Source organism: Copidosoma floridanum, unplaced genomic scaffold (genome assembly GCF_036245765.1).
Source record: "Copidosoma floridanum isolate Cflo_tuat_1 unplaced genomic scaffold, Cflo_Japanese_pri ptg000005l, whole genome shotgun sequence".
Classification (NCBI taxonomy): Eukaryota; Metazoa; Arthropoda; class Insecta; order Hymenoptera; family Encyrtidae; genus Copidosoma; species Copidosoma floridanum.
In genome coordinates this window covers 10,577,839-10,590,098 of record NW_028321882.1, presented here as the reverse complement: position 1 = coordinate 10,590,098, position 12,260 = coordinate 10,577,839, and the positions used below count along the sequence as shown (strand labels likewise).

Below are 12,260 nucleotides of genomic sequence, written 5' to 3'. Positions count from 1 at the left end.
ACAGCAAGGATTGTTCAAGAATGGTATACTGCTCATCCACGTTTTCAACGGTTACCTTGGCTGGCGCGCTCGCCAGACTTGAATATTATTAAAAACGTATGGTCTGAAATGGTCAGAGATTGGCGCCCTGGTGTAATACAAAATGCTGACACCCTACATGAAACAGTTACTCGAGAATGGAATGATCTCATGGCTAAACCCCAGTACTTTTAAAAATTGGCACACTCTATGCCAGCTCGCTTAGAGAAATTAATTAAAGCTGATGGTGGTTATATTAATTATTAAAAATATTTTAATACCTATATGCTTAAATCGTTTCTGTTTTTTCACCTTTCACTTTAATTTTCCATTTTTTTCCAACTAAATTATGTTTAAAAATTGCTTGTCTGTATGCATTAGTCACCACTATGTATTTAAAAATAAATGCTGTAATTAGTATTCATCAGCCCGTTTATTTTAGTTACTCAAGTTCCTTCGACAAAAAAATAACAAACATAAATAAAAACGTATTAATTAATATTTTCATAGTTATTTGCTTGTAATATCGAAGGAAACTTTGATATCAGTGTAAGCATACAATATTATAAGTCCTGCTTACAATTTGACAAATTTATTTGTAATTTTTCGTTAGTTGAAAGTATCACTTGAATTTATTTGCACACATTTCTGGCAGCACTAAAACCTTGCGCACAACAGTAGGACGAATCGTGTTCCTGCGAGCTACACGAGCTACGTATTACAAATTTAAAATCTGAAATAAAATACAAATACATATAAAACCAATAAGAATCAAGTCACTTGACCCAAATTTATGTGAAAAAAGAAATTAATTGTATGACTTATTTCATGAATTCTGTTTCCTGATGGTGGGCCAGACGCTGACATCCCTTCTATGGCAGTTGTCTCTCAACAGCAGTGGATGCAGGTAGTTGGGTTGATGGCATAGCTGGTTGTAGCGTAGGTGGTGAGGGTGGCGGTGGAGCCTTTGGTGGTGGTATGGAGGATTTATACTCACCCCGAGTAACAATGTCCATGTTATGCTTGCCAGGTATTATCGTTGGGGGGGTGACACCAGTTTTCCTTTTAAGGCCTTGGGTAGAGGATACAGATTGTGCCGGCTGGCTGGCTACGCTAGCCCATGTTATCTTGTGGGGATCTTTAGGCTCAATTTCCGGCAAAAAAGCTGAAACGGCAGCGGGTTGGTTGTTATTGCGATGAAGTGGGCTGAGGCTGCTCCTGTCTCTGCACCTACATAGTAGTGGAGTTATACAATATTTTGTCGAACGCGGTTATTTATATTTTATTATTAGCAAATTTTTCTAATTACTGCAGCAAATTATCATAACACATTATTTTTTACTAATGGATAACCTCCAATACTAGAAACATAACTATCTCTGCTACGGTGCTGGTAGTGGTCCTCGTAGCTGGCTTTTCTTGGCGTTCCCTAGGCACTTAAGTCTCCATTTTACAAAACAACTGGTTGTGATACGGCTGACCAAAGTTTCCAAAGCCTTTTCAAGTGTTGGAAAAAAGACCCTTTATGCCGTTCATAAGCATTTGTCCACTGTATCCAGGCAAGAAAATCACATGTTAATACGAGCTGATTTCACCAGTTGTATTTGTATTTTATGTTTAATAGCTAGCTTGTTATTGGCAACAACTTCTTCTTTAAGTTCTTTGTTGGACGCACAGAATCAAAGTTCCCTACGAAGCTTCTGTTTTCATCTTGTTGTCGATAAAGCCCCAAGCAAGTAATCTAATCACCATTAAGAAAAACCATTACCAGTTTGCATTTGTGTAACATCATATTCAAACAATGGCTGTAAAAAGGTAAGTATAAAGCGATTTGACAACTATATTATAAAAAAAGGTGGTCTACTTATAGGAAAATAATCTGTTGGTTGGAAACGGTGCAGCCAGTATTGAGAAGAGATCAATTTTAAAAGAAATCTCAGCTTATCTCCGACAAACAACTACTTGACAGCATCTTTCATCTTGCGTCAGACTCATCTTTAAATACCAATGCAGGCTCGTGATTCACCTAAGGCATGTCACCCTGTAACACATCAAATATATACACTCAAAGCATCTAATCACTTACTTACTTTCCATGCACTTTATTAAGGTAAATTAATTATTGACAGCTACTTATCTGAAAAGCCAACGTTGAGAGATGTCTAGAGAATTATGACTAAAGAGGCTTTTGCATTACACAATCACCAGGACGATTTAACAGAAAGGTGTGGAATACATTTTCTTTATGAGGTTATTAGGTACCACTACTTTTTGATTGAAAGCTGAGACGTAAGAACCAAGTTAAAAAGCTGTTACCTACTCCAAAACAAAGCAATCCTCCAATATTGTTGAAATCACGCTTGTGACTGATGAACTATCACTATGCTGTATTGATAGTGCTAGCAGAAGACTAGTTTGAAAATGTAAACACTCTCGCGCGTTTCATGGCTCTGCTCTCTCTCTCTCTCTCTCTCTCTCTCTGTCTCTCTTTTACTCTTTCATGGCAAAAGTCTGGCTGCCATTTAGATCTAATGCCATCTCTGGTCACCCAAGAGAAAGTAATGTGCGATGTTGCCATTCAGGGCATATACCTGGAAAGAATCATTTATATTTGGGTGTACATCAAACTATTGTTTTTATGTGTGTATGGTTTTTTTTTTTCATTATACATATTTATGTAATATGAACTTTGATAAATATAAAATCTGAAGTGCGTTTATTATTTATTGTTATTATACAATTTTTTATACGTTTAGTTCCTAATACTAACACGGTATTCTTAGACGATCTATGATAATAAGTATAAATTTAAACTCAAGTCGTAAAGAAGCAACAGAAACTGCGGTAGTCAACACCAGTAGCTCAACGAAACTTTAAAGAGATAGAATACCGAGATACTTGCTCTTAAAGAAATAAACTACCACTAATTTATAAAGTAATTTGTTAAATTATTATGATTCTATGAAATTACAATATTTTGTTCGAACTTTTGTACATTCCCAAATTATCTTCTTTTCTTTTTTTTTTTCTTTAATGTTTTTTTTGTCTCCAACCTATTATTTTTTCGTATACGTAATAAAAAGCAACTATTAAATATGTAAAAGTTATTATTACGTTTAACTATACGTTTCATTAAGTATAATTTTCAGTAATAAACTTTGAAACTGGCTTATTTTTTTAAAACCAATTTAACAAAAAAATCAAATGGATATTTAGTCAAAACAAATTATATGAAAAGATCTGCTGCGTAAAAAATTTTAATGTTGTGACTTTTAACAAAATTTAACATGATGAAATGTTAGCAAATAATCTCACATATTCGTATTTAATAATGTTATAATTTTGATTATTACTTCTAATTCGTTTTTTTTTTTTTTTCCTTTTAATCTATGTATTTCTTGTTAATTAGAAATTTCTTCGAAACAACATTTTTTAGTACCTAATTCTTTATTCGTTGAATTTGCATAAGTATTTCTTTTTTAGGTTTGCATCCTGATGAGTATACTAATAATTATTTGTAAAAAAAACTTTGTCTTCAATAAACCAGTAGACAGTGAGGGCTTGGAAACTTAAGTATGGAGTTAGACTTCTATGAAATTCGATGATGGACAATATGATTATCATTAAAAACATATGCCTTCTATGAAACGATATCATGTGCAAAGGTGTTGCAATTATTGTTAGAATAAGTATACCTACGTTAACTAGATCTAGTTTAAGTTAATATTTTAAAGTACAATAAATTAACAATAGTAATTAATACATTACAGTGCAATACTATATAAACAATATGTAAGCTGACATACATGCATAATATTACGCTCACATCCGCTCAAATTCTACTTCACAGGCTTTCGAAATTTATATTTAATACCCAGAATATATTTGTTTCTAAAAGTTTAAGAAAAACCAGTCTATTATACCACTTTTCCTTATTTGGTAGTGTTCTATGCTAGTAAATGTTTTAATGAAATAATTAATCAATTTTAACATGTGATATCCCATGTTACGTATTTAATATTTATAACTTCGAAACGCAGATTTTCGTTTGTAAATTATAAAAAGAAAAAGCTCAGTGACCTCCAAATATCGAGCAGTACACCTGTTTCTGCAATCGCGTGACGTATTAATTACTTCTTTTGAAACAAGCTACCATCACAAAACTTGAATAACACATGCAACCTATAAACAGTGTTACAAAGAGCTCATCTTACAAGATCAATTCACACTAGTACATCAAATAACGTAAGTAATTAACAATTTTAACATTTTTTATCTGCTTATGTCCACAAAAAATATCATACACAATTTCAACAGCATTTTGTACTTAATATTCAATCTGAGAAATTAGCAGTTTAAACTATTAATTACTGTGTAATTATTGCACCACGACTGAGCTCGTATCAATCGAGAGTGATTAAGTAAAGCTTTTATTAGTCGTTTAGATCTCCACTTTGACTTGTCCTTCTTAAATGCAACAGTATAGAAAATCCTTGCACCAATTAATATTCACCTTTCCTCTTTCAGCAAGTGCTCCAAAGTAACTATTAAAGTTGAAAAGTGAGTTCTGTTGCGTCTTTTAAGCAGATGTAAGACTTAGTTTGGTGATTAGGCTACGTGTTAGAAGCGTGCATTTTAAGCAAGTGTAAGACTTAGTTCAATGACTAAGCTGTGTGAAAAAAACTTGAGCAAGCTAGGCTACTGTTAACTCGCCTAAAAAGTGAATCAAGGAAGAACAAGAAAGAAAGAACCGTCGACTTGGGTTCCAACGTTCAAACCAGTAGCCTAATTATTGTCATCGCTACGAGTACTCTCGTGTAGGATTAGGACATCATTGCGGTCAACCTTGTAAGATCTTGTGACTATATGTGCGCAAGCAGTGGCTAACTAACGATTATAAAAGTAAGTCAAGTTAAGAAAACTATAAATTGTAAAAAAATTGTGAATGCAAATCTGAAACTTCATAATTCACAATGTTTGTATAATCAACTATTTCTGGCTTTTCGACATTTATTAAATTATCAGATAAAACAAAACTTGGTTATTGATTAAATTTACTTTCTTAGTTCAAAAATATTCCAATTACTAAATACTATTAAAAAGTCCAAGATTCAAAGCTCTAATTGATAGACACTTAATTCTTATTTTTATGAATAAATTGAATATCAAGGAAAATTTAAATAGAGAACGTATGACAAAGGACGTGAGATAAAAAGACGAATAAGGTACGCTACTATTGCATTACTTAAGATACAAAATCAAAAATAGTAGGTCAATGCCAGCTCGTGTATGACACACTAATACTACTGCACACATATTATTTGGTGAAACCTAACACCACAACGCCGAGTCAACGATTTAAAAGTAAAGTAAATTGTAAGTAAGAGCAAATAAGGCCTTTGGGCCGATAGCTGGTTCCTGACGAACAAAACTTAAATTAATTGTTCATAGAACGAATTTACAAGCTTCGTCCTTCACTTATAGAAGTTCGGACCTAATAGACAGATATTTTTTAAACGTCAAACTTATATTCGAAGAAGCATAAATAACGCCCACCAAAAGTTGCAGATCATTTAGCTGTACCCTTTCTTGTTCTTTAATTAAACGAAATTGCAGATTAATATGTAACATTTTGAAAAAATCACTTAAATAAGCATTGATATGATCTGTAGAAATGTCCTGATTTCTGTTTGTGTAAGAGATTGCTTTCAAATAGATCGACGAGTTGTTGTTGTTGTTTTTTTTTTTTTCTTATAACATAAGAAAAGAAAAATTTAGGGTTAGGTGGTCAAATGTTAACTCTCTGTTTATAAGGTCACTGAATCCGAATTTGGGGTCAGAATCACTCTATCGGGCTAGGGTTTTCCATAACCTTAAAAATCCGCTTTTTTAACTATATAACTATTAATCGTTTATATAAAACTCCTTTACCCCTAAAAACCATAACACATTAACCCCATGTCACCTTAAAACCATAACTCTATAATAATATGACCCCAGGATACGTTCAAAAAATAACATAAGACGTAATAACTTCATAACCCCATAAGTCCATGAGATTATAACCCTAGAACCGTATCACCTTATTGCCTTCTAATTGAACGAAAACAGTATGTGTAGTGCTATTTACATTTATATATATTTCTACTAACATTAAATATACATTTGAACATCGAAGTAAAAGGTTATAACCCCGTAATACCACTACACAGAGGATTCCAAGAACTCCGTGTGTCTGCATCCAGGGCACCTCCTCGCGATGGCAGCAGGCAACAGAGTTAGCCCGTTATCTGGCTGAGTCACTGGATTGCAGCTTAGATACCATTATGGCAGGCACACGGAAGTGTCTTACAATGTAGAGGAATCTCGGAGCGTCAGTATCGGCGGTTGGCAAGGGTGTGAGTGCGGGCCCCCAGTCGTCGTCATCAAGCGACTGTAGTTCCACATTGGTTGGTGACTTGGCTAATGTGGAATATGATGCTACAAGAAAACAACCTCAAAAGTTCGTGCAATCTCATGATTGTCAAGTAGATCATGATCAATTTTGTTATCGTTGTTCAAAATTTAAAGTTAAATTTTTGCGGATAACAATTGACGAGTCTATTTGTAAATTGTATCATTTTTTAATTTACGAATTGATAAGAATAATGGTTGGTTTCCATCTATTATTTGTAATGCTTGTAAGAAGATGTTGTTAAAGTAGAAGGTGCAGAGAACTAGAGATGTCATTAAATTCTCCACTCCAACGACTATTCAAAACTAAGTATTAAAGCTGTTCTGCTGCATAATACAAATGTTTTTGCACCTATACCAGTCGCTCACTTAACCGTTATGGACGAAAAGTACGAGAATATGGAAACACTTTTACAAAAATTGAGCACCATAAACACTTATGGCAGATTTGTGGTGATTTGAAAATAATAACGTTGCTTCTTGGACAGCAGTCGGGATCCACTAAATATTCTTGCTACTTGTGTTTGTGGGATAGCAGAAACACAGAAAATCGTTATAGCAAATTGAAACAGTGGCCTGAGAAATCATCTTTTGAACCTGATTTAAACAATATTATCCATGAATCTCTCGTGGGTCCATCAAAGATTCGTATTCCACCTTTGCATATAAAACTTGGTCTTATAAAACAATTCGTGAAAGCCTTGGACAAAACAGGGGGAATTTTTATACATTTATCTTCGATATTCCCTAAACTTTCTGATGCCAAGGTGCAAGCAGGAGTATTTGATGGACCACACATTCGTAAAATGATCAAAGACAAAGATTTTGTTAAAAAAATGAAAAAACTTGAGAAAGCAGCTTGGTTGAGTTTTTAAAGATATGTGTTACAACTTTTTAGGTAATAACAAGAGTCCAAAGTATCAACAAATTGTTGCCAAGATAGTTAAAGACTTCAAAAATTTGGGACGCTTGATAAATGTGAAATTACACTTTTTAGATGCACATCTTGATGAGTTCCCAGAGAACCTTGGAGATTTTAGTAAAGAGCACGGAGAACGCTTTCATCAAGATATAAAAGTTATGGAAAATCATTATCAGGTACAGTGGGATGTTAATATGATGGCTGATTTCTATTGGAGTATAAAACGAGATACACCAAACAGTAATCTTAAGCGAAAACGATTACATAGATCGTTTAATGAAAAAAAACTCGATACAGTAGCAAAAAAAAATAATATATTTTATATTTATGCATTGTTATTTGTTTTTTATTCAAATCACTCGTTTTTAAATGTAGTCATTTTTTTTTTATTCTAGTCATTTATTTTTTATACCAGTTATTCATTTTTCATTCTAGCCATTCAGTTTTTATTCTAGTCATTCATTTTTCATTCCAGTCATCCGCTTTTTATTCGTATTTTATTCTAATCTTCCTTTTTTATTCTAGTCATGTCAGAAAAGGTCTTATAAAAAGGGCTATATGATGTACAAAATCCGGTTGTAAAACATCACGGTGTACATCGAGTAAAGCTAATGCCGATGGTTATATCAATGTTAAATGATGTTAAATGGTTTTATGGATTTATAAACTTTATTCTGCTGCTCATAAATATTCTAAATATCCGTGACAGAATGGATTGAAACAGAATGCCAAAAAAATATGTTTCCTTTGATATGGGGTTATGCGGTTATCAGGGTTGTTGCATTTCGAAGTCATGGTGTTTCGGGGTTATGAGCTTATAGCAGTACAGGGTTATAGAGTTTTAGAGTTATAAAGTCTTATTTCACAATCCAAACGTATTCGAAATGTCAGTGAAAATTTGCAACAGTACATATTACCTGGAATGAGTTTTTTTCTATTCAGGAGAAAACGGGTTATAGGGTTATGGGGCTTAATGGTTTTAGGGTTAAATTATTATTGAGTTATAGTTTCAAGGTAACATGGGGTTGATGTGTCATGGTTTTAAGGGGTCGAGGGGTTTTATCTAAAAAATTTTTAGTTATACAGTTTAAAAAGCGGTTTTTTGAGGTTATGGAAAACCCCATCCCGATAGAGTTATTCTGACCTCAAATTCAGATTCAGTGACCTCAAAAACATTCAGTTAACATGGTCTGACCACCTAACCCTAAACTTTTTTTTGTGTGGCCATGTAATATGTACAATATACGTTGCAGATTAGACATAGTGATCAATATTTTAGTTGCTGAACCCTTACATTGTTGCGTGTATTAGTATTGATTAATTTGTCACATACGTGCTTTATAAGATTATTTAGAGATTGCATGTGCTGTTCAAGTTTCGTGACAGTGGATTTTTATAAAAAAAGTTAATTTCAGATTATACAACTGCAGAGGCAAGTAGAAGCTGAATTTTTGAAAATCGCTAAGCATTCGCTTTTTTTAATTTGAAAGCGAGAGCTGGGTGTTTCAGACTAATAAATAACAAGGTTGTTTTAACTGGTACTTTACGCAAAGCTCTTATCAAATACATTCATACTTTGCTTCGACGTAAGTCAATAGACATATTCGGGCTTTTTTTATTTTATGTTCTATAGTCATTTCTGAGGACAATGCCAAATAGGCTCTGCATTGTTGTGTAACTCTGCATGTATATGCTATAGTCATTGGCATATTAAAAAACTGCCTGAGATTTAATGTGATCAATCACTTACACAGTAATGGGAACTTTATTTTACATGGCTTCCAAACCATCGGACCACGGTATGAAATACGCACATAAGCAGTTGGTTACCCAGAGGTAAAAGCCAAGTCAGAAAATAATCAAATGAATGCTGAATTAATTTGTACAAATAGCTTAAAATTATGTTAAACCTAATATATTTTTATAAAATAATACAAACTTAAGATTTTTATTGTATAATTCTGTTTTTTTCTTTTTCTGTTTTAAAATTTAATACAATTTACACCGCATGCAAACCCTAGAAGTAATGTTATAATTACTTGTATAATTTATTGTCACTTTTTAATTAACTATTACTCACGTAATTAATCTTTAATATTTAATTATAAATTACTCAGATTTTTGCGTCAAGGGCACTTACGAAATAGTCAGTTGTCTATGTTGACACTTTAGCTGTATTACATTATTTAAGTTTCAAATAGCTATGTTACAAAACAATGCGAAGATCACTTAATTTCATGATTGCGTCTTTTATCCATGACATACATTCGGAAAAATGAGAAATAGGGTCATATTTTTATCGTCTCTTATATCATTGTTAATTTTGTTCCTTGAGTTAAAAACTGTGTTGCCAAATGTAGGCTTGATCAATTAATCGAAAGAGTAAAATTGAGTCATAGTCCTTTTTGTGATGAAAAAGTTATTTTTTTGATAAACATTTTTTACCAGCTTGTTTTCAAAATCTTTAATTAATAATTTAAAAAACAATAGCTCTCTTCTTACTTACCATAACTTTTTATTTACAATTTATGTTTGTTGAAAAATCAAACATTTTCACAATTAATTCGTGTTTACCACCTATGAAGACTATAATATGGTATACAAGTGAATTCAACTGTCCTTTAATAATAACTAAATTTATTACTCATAATAAACTTGATTATTCATATAGTTAATTTCATTTAATGGCTGTTGTATGCATGTGCCACATATAGTATGTTTTGTATTTATGATAATTTACAGAATGATTTTAATACAAGAGTCATCCATCTCTGTCTTTATCGAAGCCCTATTAATTCTAATTATTTTGACGGAATGGTAAGCAGTTTTACCTTGGACCTACATGCAAAAAAAATCAAGCAAGTATAGCATGAACAACATTTATACTTTGATTATATGAGTTGAATCCTGCATAAAATGCACGGGTTCATAGAACAACACTGTGAATTTCAAATGTTTACAGTATAAGATAGGTCGAAGCGAGTATACTATGTAATGCTAGCTCACATAGTATGAGCATCATAGGCGTAGCGCGTGGAGTCCATGCGTAAAGTATTTCATGGATACTCACACTGATTTCCGGTTCAAGCCATGCATGACATAACAAATTTTCTTGAAAAAAAAACTATGTGGTTTAGTATTATAAGTTTTAAGTATACTGAATATTGAAAAAAGGGCATGTATAGAGTATATAGAGTGCTTGTATTGAAAGTTCCGCCATCTTTGCTTATGCACCTCTTGATACAATGATTTAGATGTATCAACATTCGCTTGTATACTATTGGTCGTATTACTGTATAAAAAATTAATGTTAAAAATTTTAAAAAGCTGTAGCACAATTAGGAAATTATGTACACATCTAGAATCTATTCCCCAATTATTTTACGACAACAAAACTTTAAGAAAATGAAAAAAGGCTATATCCAGAAGGGGAAGCAAGATAGACAAAAAATAACAGTTTGTTAATTCATAAAATTTTTTTAAAACAAATATATATGTATTTTTTTTTTATTGCGCTGTAAGTTCGGCTCCTATAAAAATATTTTGAACGCTGAAATATATTTCTTTGTGTATTGAAATATAAAAATCATGTAACAAGTACTAACATATTAACTAATTAATTTTTCTTTTTACAAATTGTTTTATTGTACATAAATATTTATATTGTTAAGAGTAATTTTCATTTATTTGATTAAAACTATAATTGGTATAAGTCAGATTGCATTGCAATCAATTCTCTGTTGTCTTCCGTCACATGTAGGCAGGGAGAAGTCTGGAGAACTGCATTGACATTAATTAGAATAGGATCTTTGGTAACACTTACGCAGTATGCATGATAATGAGTATCAAAATAGTGAGTTCGTAGTTTGTAAGCATGAAAATAAGTTTCGTTATTGCATTTAAAAATATTGTTTATGATTCCAAAATTTGGACTCATATCAGAAATACTAAATACAAAAATAGTCTCTCACTTAAACGGTTTGCCACAAATATAAATCATGTTCAATGTTATCACCGATACTTCTTTTGGTATATCAGAATAAATACAACGTAACAAGTCATACGCATTGGTAAGATCAATGGTACCATATTCAATATGGGTGTTATTGTAATTTTTCAATTCCCAAGCGTAGCATAATTGTAATTGATGTCTTATAGCAATGGTTAAAGGCAAATTAATATTTGATAAAGTCCCAGCTGCAATAGCTTTCAATTTTTTATTTTTCCGTTCAAACTTCATTGCGGAGTAGTGTACTGGCAGACCGTTATTTAACATTATTGTTGCGTAGTGGAGTAATAAATGCAATTTCGGCTTCAGTTTTCCATATAACTTATGATATAGATTGTTATGTTTTGTAATAAGTATTTGAGCCATTTTTATTTGGTCCTTCGACAAAGAGGGTTATTATTTAAGAGACGTCAAGGAATCAACAATTCTTTTTAAATAAATATAGAACTTTCAATGCTCGTTATCTGCGGGTATAAGATCATCTATTATTAACGTCAAATATCTAACGATGCAAAGGGATTCAGAAAATAATTGTTTTATTTTTATCTTCTGAGCACCTTTTTTGCTAGCTACGAGATGTACTGCTTGAGGTTTATTTTTGAACTCTACTCCACCATAATCAAAATGTTTTATCCTATTATGTATGACATTCAGAGTCACAATTTCTGTGTTAATTAAACCTTCTAAAATCTTAGGTATCGTATAATTTTCCACTCCTTCACATAGGTCGTGCATTAAATCAACTGTCAAATTTTTGGTGATATTGAATTTTTCAAGTTGATCGAAAATACACGGTTTTTTTATGCCTATGCTTGACAAATCACCTTTCAATTTTGTAGCATCATATATATGTTCTAT

At 32.2% G+C, this 12,260-nt stretch overlaps 1 pseudogene; it reads right to left on the bottom strand.

Annotated features, from left to right (window-relative positions):
• Positions 1–890: 890 nt before the first annotated feature.
• Positions 891–12,137, bottom strand: LOC149375684 (uncharacterized; annotated as a pseudogene).
• Positions 12,138–12,260: the final 123 nt, after the last annotated feature.